Source organism: Pinus tabuliformis, chromosome 1_1 (genome assembly GCF_031772625.1).
Source record: "Pinus tabuliformis cultivar Carrire ecotype Pingquan chromosome 1_1, CPIR1, whole genome shotgun sequence".
NCBI classification, from domain to species: domain Eukaryota; kingdom Viridiplantae; phylum Streptophyta; class Pinopsida; order Pinales; family Pinaceae; genus Pinus; species Pinus tabuliformis.
The window spans coordinates 883,315,971-883,321,970 of record NC_142297.1 but is presented as its reverse complement, the minus strand read 5'-3'; positions in this window follow the sequence as shown (position 1 = coordinate 883,321,970).

Here is a 6,000-nt window from a genome sequence, read left to right as displayed (position 1 = left end):
AGAAGTGGAACAGTGAATCCAGAGAGGGGGAATGAACACAAAGAACAATAAAGCAAAGCAGAAGAGGACAGAGGGCCGAGCTGACCAGAGTCAGCATCGAGCACTAGAGAGCTTGAAGATTCAAGCCTTTCTATAGAGGAATTTGTCTGGGCTGAGCACCCCATTGGGCTCTCCCCTATAGACCAAAAGGTCACAGAGCTGGTAGGAAGAAGAAGTCTGTGTACTCAAGTGGCTTGGGGAATCCAAGAACCACCCTGCCAAGCAAAACCTGCTTCAGGAGAACTCATATTGAGTCCCTGTATTGTAATTTCTCTACTTAAAGGCACAATAAAATAAGGCCACCACTGAAGCTGGACTGGAGATGTAGCCCTGGAGAATAGAGTGAACTCCTTATTAAAATTGTTTGTGTCTTTATGTATGCTTACTGTATTTCTCTGTTGTCTTTCCATTTTATTGTTTGTGTATTGGCAATCTGATCAATCCGTTGCTACAATAACACAGAACACACACACTAGCAAATGAATCTGTAATTCCTTAGTTTAATAAATCTTTAATTGATGTCACTCATAGGGTGAATATCAGATCAAGTGGTATCAGAGCACTAGGTTGTAAGGTTAGACAAGCTTGTGTTGGTTTAGCTGTGAATGCTCACAAGATCAAAGCTCAAATTAGGAGAAGGAGAGTTGGTGGAAACTAATCCTGAAATTGGGAGAGTATATCCTCGGAAGGCAGTGTCAGAGGAAGGTTCTCTTGGGCCAGACCCTCAATTCATAGAGAGTTTCCTAGCTATAAAGTCTATGGTAGAAGAAATGTACAGAGACTTTAGAAAGCAAAAGGTTGAAGATTCATCAAGTTCTAAACAAGATAAAGAAGAAGATGAGTCTCACTGCCATGACCACTCCAAAGGAAAGGGGAAAGAGGAAAGCTTTCTCACACCTCCTAATAGCCCTATGCATAATAGGAAAGCATATTTGATTAAGCTAGATGTTAAATTTGATTTTCCTATATATGATAGAGAGCTAAATGTTGAAAATTTGGACAATTGGATTAGACAAATTGATGTGTATTGCAGGGTACAGAACATAAACTCAGACAAGAGTAAGATTCAGTTGGCAAGCCTATGCCTAGGAGGCACTACCTTGGTTTGGTGGGAAGGCAGAACCCAAGCTGATATGAAAAGACATGGTAAGACCATCTCTGTTTGGAGTGACATTGTTTCTGCAATCAAAAAGTTGTTCTATCCATAGGCCTACATGCAACAAGCCATGATGAGTTGACAAACTCTTTGACAGTTGAAGGGGAAAAGTGTGCAAGGGTATACTCAAGAATTCAGAAAGAGAGCATTGATGTTGGGTATCACATTAGACTCACCAAAGACTCTTTTGAAGTACATTGGTGGTCTACACAACTACATGAGGCATACCATCCTCATGTTTAATCCCACTAGTATAGATGAGGTATTTGTACAAGCTACTCATCTAGAAGCTAGAGGAAAGAATGGAAATCCAAAAGTTGAGGGACCATCCCAACCCATTGTAAGCAAGATCAAGGAGAAAAGAAAATAGAAGTGGAAAGCAAGGAAGGCTAACACTGCATAGAAAGCCAAAGCTTCATGCACTCACTGTAAAAAGGAGGGGCATGATGATGAACATTGTTGGATTCTGCATCCAGAGTTGAGACCTAAGAAGTTCGAGGGCAAGAAGAAGAAGACAGCTACAACTACTCAGAAAGATTTCGGGTCAGATTGAGGAGATGAAACAACTATAGCAGCCACAGGTATAAAAGGTATGAATTCTGAAGCATCTACTAGTAATTCTGCTCAATCTGTTATTGATGAAGAAAATGAGAGAAAAAGACATGAGCTTTTCCATATTCGAGTTATTTCCAAAAATAAAAAGATTGATACTTTGTTTGATAATGGCTCACAAGTAAATTTGATTTCTGAAGCAATTGTAAGGAAATTGGGATTAGCAACTCAACCTCACAAGAAACCATAACCATTAGGATGGTTGAATGATAAAGCACAACTACAAGTGACTAGATAGTGCAAACTCAAGTTTTCTTTTGGGTCAGCATTTGTAGATGAGGTTGAGTTAGACATAATTCCTTTGGATATAAGTGGAATTGTTTTAGGAAGTCATTACTTGAATGATAGAAAGACTATTTTCTATAGAGCTGAGAAAAAGTATCTACTTGTTAAAAATGGAATCGAATACTTTGTAAGAGCTCATAAGCTCAAGAATAATTATACTCTCATAAACTCAGGACAGATGAAAAGAATGATAAATTCATGCAAACAATTCTTACTGATGGTTGTAAAGGAAAAGAAACCTGATAAAACCAATGTATTTGAGGGTTGTAATGCTGAACAACAAGCTGATATGGAAAAGGTTGTTTCAGAGTATGATGTCTTGTTTCAAGAACCTCAAGGTCTGCCACCCAAAAAGGGAATATTACATGATATTATTTTGCAGCAAGATGTTCCTTTGCCTAATATTGGGATGTACAAGTTGTCTGCTTTAGAGAATGCTGAAATCAAGAAGCAGGTGCAGGAGTTGCTCGATAAGGGCTTCATCAGGCCTAGCACATCACCATGTGGGTCACCAATCATTTTGGTGAGAAATAAAGATGGCTCTTGGAGAATGTGCACTGATTACCGAGCACTGAATAAGATAACAATAAAAAATCATTATCCCCTTCCTCGCATAGATGATCTTTTAGATCAATTGAAGGAAGATGTTTATTTCACCAAGATGGATTTGCATAGTGGATACCATCAGGTCAGAGTTGCAGAGCAAGATGCATGGAAGACTGCTTTCAAAATTAAGTAGGGATTGTATGAATGGTTGGTTATGCCTTTTGGCTTAACTAATGCTCTTGCTACTTTCATGAGATTAATGAATGATGTACTCAGACCTTTTCTTGATGATTTTGTTATTGTGTATCTGGATGACATTATGATTTTTGGTAAAACGTGGAAAGAACATTTAAAGCATGTTAAGCAGACATTAGATGTTTTGAAAAGAGAAAAACTTTATGTTAAACTCTCAAAATGTGAATTTGGCAAAACATCTCTAAACTACTTGGGTCATATAGTAGGGGGAGGTGAATTAAAAATAAATCCCTCTAAAGTGGCAGTCATTGTGAGCTGGTGTAAACCTAGGTTTGCTACAGAAGTGAGAAGCTTCTTAGGAGCAGCACAATATTAGAGGAAGTTAATTTCTAACTTCTCCTCGATTGCGGCTCCCTTACATGCTTTAATAGGATTGAATAAGGTGTTTCAGTGGGGAGGCAAACATCAAAAAGCCTTTGACACCTTGAAAGAGAGAATTAGTATAGCACTTGTACTAGCACTGCCAGATTTACAAAGACCATTTGAGATCCAAACTGATTCCAGTGACTATGCCATGGAAGCAGTGTTGACACAACATGGTAAACCCATATGTTATCATTCTAAGGCCTTTAATCCTACAGTAGTTAACTATGCTGCATATGATAAAGAATTGTATGCATTAGTTCAGAGTGTGAAAAGTGGAAACATTATTTAATGGGCAAAGAGACAGTAATACATACTGATCATCAGCCACTCCAATATCTACACTCCCAAACTAAGTTGTAGCAATCATGACATTATAGATGGATGGGTTTTCCACAATAGTTTCATTTGGTCATTACATATAAGAAGGGCATACATAACAAGGTTGCAGACATGTTATCTAGACCCATTATAAATGCATCCACCATACTTAAGCATAATTCTGTGCTACATGAAAGCTACATAGAACAATATTCTTAGGATATGGAATTTAAAGATGTATATGCAACTTTGAGTCAAGGCGAAATAGTAGAAGAATTGGACTATCATATGAAGGATCGAATCTTATACCTTTGTGGGAAACTCTACATTCCACAAACCGAGAGAGTAAACACACTTCTTTAATATCAGGTCACTTTGGGGTAAGTAAAACAGTTGCACAACTGCAAAGGTTTTGCTATTGGTCGAAAATGAACGAGACAATTTGTAAATATGTAAGAGGGTGTGCCATGTGTGCTAAAAGGAAGCCCAACAATAGAAAATTAGGCTTGTACACTCCATTGCCAGTTCCTTCCCACCCTTGGGAAAGTGTTTCCATGGATTTTGTTGGAGGACTGCCTAAATATTGGAAAGGTCATGATTATCTATATGTTGTTGCGGATAGGTTCAGTAAAATGTGTATTTTGATACCTTATAGTAAACAGATCACAGCTGAACAGACTGCAAAATTGTTCTTTGAACATGTATGGGTACATTTTGGATTACCCACTTCCATTGTATCTGATCAAGACACCTGATTTGTGGGGAAGTTTTGGTCGAGTCTGTGGGAACAAATGGACACCAAGTTGAAGAAAAGCACAACTTTTCATCCAAAAACAGATGGCCAGAAAGAAGTAGGAAACAGGATAGTGATCCAGTTACTGAGAAGTTATTGTAGCAAACATCCTAAGCTTTGGGATAAACACTTGTGTTATGTGCAACATGCTTACAACAGAGCCAAGCACTCTTCTACACAAAGATCTCCTTTTGAGACCTGTTTTGGTTTCGCACCAAAGTCTCTTTTGGATTTTGTCTTTGGTAAAGATACCATGGTTGATGGACACACTGATGTGGACAAGGCAACTAGGTTCATTGAATAGATCTAGGAGATCCACCAGGCAGTACAGGAACAATTGGAAAAGAGCTAGTCCAAGTACAAGGCTAGGCATGACAAGCATTGGATGGAGCATAGTTTCCAGGTTCGAGACCAAGTTTGGTTGTATATCAGCAAGGAAAGGATGCAGGGTGAAGGTGAAAAGCTAAAGCCTATCAGGTATTGACCTATTGGGATACTTGAGAAGATTGGGGAAAATACTTTTCACCTTGATTTACCAGCTTACATGCACATCTACTCAGTCGTAAATGCAGATTGCTTGAGATTGTTTGAACCTTCAATGATTGAGGACCCTGAAGAGCAGAGTCAATTACTTTCTATCGATGACCTGCTACCTGAATATCTCAATGAGTTACAAGAAGACACAGTGTTGGATAGGAAGGTAAGGACGACATGCAGGGGAAATGTGGAGTACCTTAGGATTGGGCTCAAAGGTTCAAAGCCAAGTAGCACAAAGTGGATTGAGATTGGACAAGTGAAGAAATAGTATCCTTACTTAGTTGATGCTTGAAAACCAACTTTTGGTGGTCCAAAAGATTTTTCAGTAGGAAGGCCATGATCCGAATCAGATCCATAGAAGACTGTCAAAGAACCATGATTGTATCAGGTCAAACAAATCTCTGAAGAAATCCAAAATAGTGATCAAAAGCACCCTAAACTAGTGGAAATGGCAGCCAGTGTGGAATGATGAGGACCTCGGTCAAAGCGCGCTGACCAAGGACCATGGAGACTGCGCGGGAGGTCAAAGTAGCCCCTGGGAGCCCCGGATCGGGAAACGGAGGTGGATTTTGATGTGAAATTAGTGCCATCGCTGGGAAAAAAGGGCCGAAATGGAGGAAGCCTGAGCACTTAGTTGTGTTGGGGACCAGAGGACCGCGGGTGGAAAAGGAAAAAGTGTTAAACATACAAGGTGGGATCCGCGCTTTGGAAAAACCAGCGGTTTTGATCGGGGCGCCCATAAACAGTAAGTGGTTTTGGACGAGAGAGGAGCGATTCCATACATTGATCAACGTGTGGCAGGCGGAGGTGAGAGAAAATCGTCGTTGATCGCGCGCTATCGGTCAAGCAAGTCAAATGCCCAAAACATGTGTATGGCGTCAGATCTGGAGGGCTCAGATCGGATGGCTGAGATCGCGCCCGACGGAGGAAGCGGAATCGACAAGGGAATACATCATGTTTTAAAAGGGATTTGGAATCCGTTTTGACTGCCATGATGGAGGAAAGATTCATCCACGACATAACTGAAGAAATGAATCGACGAAGTATGCTGGCGCCATTTAGAAGAGGAAAAGTGGCCACTCCTTGAGCGTTC